This window comes from Pinus tabuliformis, chromosome J, assembly GCF_031772625.1.
Source record: "Pinus tabuliformis cultivar Carrire ecotype Pingquan chromosome J, CPIR1, whole genome shotgun sequence".
In the NCBI taxonomy this organism is placed as follows: Eukaryota; Viridiplantae; Streptophyta; class Pinopsida; order Pinales; family Pinaceae; genus Pinus; species Pinus tabuliformis.
Window position 1 is genome coordinate 71,123,528 of NC_142295.1, and position 3,916 is coordinate 71,127,443.

Below are 3,916 nucleotides of genomic sequence, written 5' to 3' on the forward strand. Positions count from 1 at the left end.
GTGAAGTTGACTAGCATTTGGCAAGTGTTTGACCTGCGTTGACTTAGTTTTCTAGGCAAGTTGAATGAATTTCAACCTATTTGACTCGAGCTTATTTTTGGTCTTGGTTAACCAAGTTTGACTTGTAAAGGTGAGATTGCAATTTTTTTGAATTGAACAATTTCTCCTAAGAAAAGGTTGTTGGGTTTTTTCTCGAGTTTGGGTTTTCATAGGGTAAATTTGTGTCTCTTTTGTGCTTGGTTGTCTCTTTTGTCCTTGGCTATCTCTTTATGATCCTACTTTCATTATTGCATTACTGTTGAGATTTTCTATGTATAATTGCTTAATGATATATGTGACATAAGACAACTTGATTAAGAAATCATTGAAAAGTATTTATCAGATTAAAAGATCACATTTCTCTTAAGAAAATCAACATGGTATCAGAGACTAGGTGAAATAGTAGTCATTAAAGAGACAGTTCTATTCAATAAAGAGGTGGAGTAACGGCCTTACAAAACTTGTATTGTAATAGGGGGGCCAAGAGGGTCTTAGTCTAACTGCAGGAAGGTCGAAAGGCCTCGGGGATGACCTAACGCCTCACTATGATAGCAATTGAGGCTGAGAAGCCTTAGAAGATGGCCAAGAGGTGTGAGGTTACCTCAGGCCTATTGGAAGGCCAATGAGGTTATCAATAAGGTTGTTATATTAGTATAGGAGATTGTTGAGTGTTATTTCTTGAAGTTTGCTTGATAAAGGAGGTTCAAATAGTTGGTTTTGAAGGCTGATAAGTAGAGTGTTTGAAGGAAGAATGTGTAGGGTTAATAAATGGTGTTATTTCCCTGTGAGTTAAGGAGGCAAAGGTTTGATTGCCATTAAAGTGTCTCGAGGAAGCAAAGAAGATTTGGGTATGCTCTCACAATAGAAGGAATGTTGATATCTAGACCAAATTACAGAGATCATTAAGGGCTTATTTAGGCAAGATTGAGGACATTTTGTGAAGCATTTTAAGGACATTTGGAGAGCTAAACTCGAGAACCAGGAAGGCATTCTAAGATGGAAGAAAGGGACTCTAACATTCTCAAGTTGTTGACAACCCACATGATTTGTTATCTATATCATGAGTTTGATGAGTTATGAAACCAGCTCAAGAAAAGATAGAAAAGATAGATCAACGCCTTAGAATTCAGCCTCTTCGAGGGGGAAACCTCCTTTACATTACATAAATGAACAATTCTTGGATGATACAAATGACAAAACCTCCTTTCTATATATAGGAGTCTAAGGAGTCACAATATAACCCAGCCGACCTAACAATAATACTATAAAGCCATAAAAATAACAATAGAGGATTTCTATGGGGCACAATAATAACAATATGGGGGCAATAGGGGCACAACAATATTAATAATGGATACAACTACAATAGTAATGGGATAATCACTAGTATTATAGGGATCTAACATGTCTCTCTCCTTCAAAAAAGTGTTGTCCTCAACGCTTGAGTAGTTATGGATGCTTCAGTATAAAATTCTCATCCTCCCATGTGGAATCTTCAGCGGATAAGTTCTTCCACTTGATGAGATACTTTGAAATTGATCGATTTCATAGCTGTCTAGTTCTTGTCTCTATGACTGCTTCCGATTCCAATATAATTTTTCCTTCCTCGTCAAGTTCTGGCAATATTGTTTGAACTGGGAGCTTGTCGCCTATAACCTTCTTTAAACATGAAACGTGGAAAACTGGGTGCACTCTAGAAGCTGCAGGAAGCTCCAATTTGTATGCCATAGTACCAATCTTTTGCAACACCTTGTACGAACCATAATACTTTGGTGATAATTTATTATCCTTCTTAGCTTGCTTCAGGGACATTTGTTTATATAGTTGTAGCTGTAGGAATACCCAATCACCTACATCAAAACTTCTTTCGCTACGATGTTGATCTGCCTGTTGTTTCATTCTATTATGTGCCAACACAAGGTTATCCTTTAAGAGTTGGAGGACTTGTTGTTGATGTTCGATGTGATGTTCCACTGCTTGAACCTTAGAATTTTCTCTTAAATATGATGTGATGGATGGTGGCTGATATCCATAAAGTGCCATAAATGGGGTCATTTTTGTTGCTGTATGGAAGGATGTGTTATACCACCATTCAGCTAGAGGCAACCATTTGACCCATTGTGTCTGTTTATCAGAGACAAAGCAACGAAAATATCCTTCCGGACATTTGTTTACTATCTCAGTTTGCCCATCAGATTGAGAATGATAAGATGAGCTATGAGCTAACTGAGTACCAAGACAAGAAAATAATTCTGTCCAAAAATTTCTAGTAAAGATGGGATCTCTGTCACTTACAATAATCTTTGGATTTCCATGTAGCTTTTGAATTGTTTCCATAAATGCAGTAGAATCCGTACTGGCTTTAAATGGATGTGATAATGCACAAAAGTGTGCATACTTGGTAAGTCTGTCAACTACCACCATGATGACATTCTTTCCCTCAGACTTGGGTAAACCTGTGATAAAATCCATTGAAACCTCCTCCCAACGTTGGCTTGGAATGGATAAATATTGTAATAGACCCGGGGTCTTAATTGTTTCAACTTTATTTTGTTGGCAAACCAAACATTCCGCCACAAACTTTTGAATATCCGATTTAAGGCCATCTCAAAAAAATTCCTTCTTAACCCTGTGGTAAGTTTTTAAAAATCCTGAGTGCCCTCCTAAGGGAGAAGTGTGCAATTCCATAAGAATCTTTTGTTTGAGCTAGGAATTCTTACAAAGGTATAAGCGATCTTTGTACCATAACGAATCATTTTGCCAGCTAAATGTATCAGATGTACTGGAATCTTGTTGTAACTTTCGAATAAGTGCCCACACTTCTTCATCATTCTTCCATTCCTCCCTTGCTTCGTTTATCCAATCGGGTTGGATAATAGAAATGGCGCACAACAATGCTTCCACCTCCTCATCCTTTCTTGAGAGTGCATTTGCCACCACATTTTTCTTCCCTTTTTTGTAGATGATTTCAAAGTCATAACCCAACATCTTTGTGACCCACTTTTGTTGCTCTTCAGAGGATAATCTTTGTTCTAAAAAGTATTTAAGGCTATCATGATCCGTTTTTACCTTGAAGTGTCTTCCCATTAGGTAGGGTCGCCATTTCTTAAGTGCATGTAGTATTTCCAACATTTCCTTCTCATAAATAGCTTTGTGTAAAGACTTTCCCTTGATTGGACGACTTTCAAAAGCAATGGGTCTTTCATCTTGCATTAAAACAACACCAATTCCATTTCCTGAAGCATCACATTCCACAATAAAGGTTTTTGTGAAGTCCGGTGTAGCTAATACCGGTGCTTGGCACATTGCCTCTTTAAGATGTTCGAAGGCCTTTGTTGCTTCTGGAGTCCATGAAAATGCATCTTTCTTCAATAATGTTGTTAGAGGTGCTGCTATTCTCCCATAATTCTTAACAAACTTGCGATAATACCCTGTCAACCCAAGAAATCCTCGCAGATGCTTTATGGATGTGGGGATTTTCCATTCCTTAATGGCTTTAATTTTGCTAGGGTCTACGTTAACTCCTTCATGAGATACAATATGACCCAGATATTCCACCTCTTGTACTCCAAAGAAACATTTGGATCTTTTTGCATATAATTGTTTCTCCTCCAATAGTTGTAGCACCTTGTCAACATGTTCAACATGATCCTTCCAAGACTTGCTGTAGATTAGTATATCATCAAAAAATAATAACACAAATTTTCTAAGGAAGGGTTTGAAAATGGAATTCATCAAACCTTGAAATGTAGAAGGTGCATTGGTAAGGCCAAAAGGCATGACCAAAAATTCATAATGACCCTCATGAGTTCTAAATGATGTTTTCAGAATGTCTTCAGTCTTCATTCTCATTTGATGATATCCTGAACGAAGATCC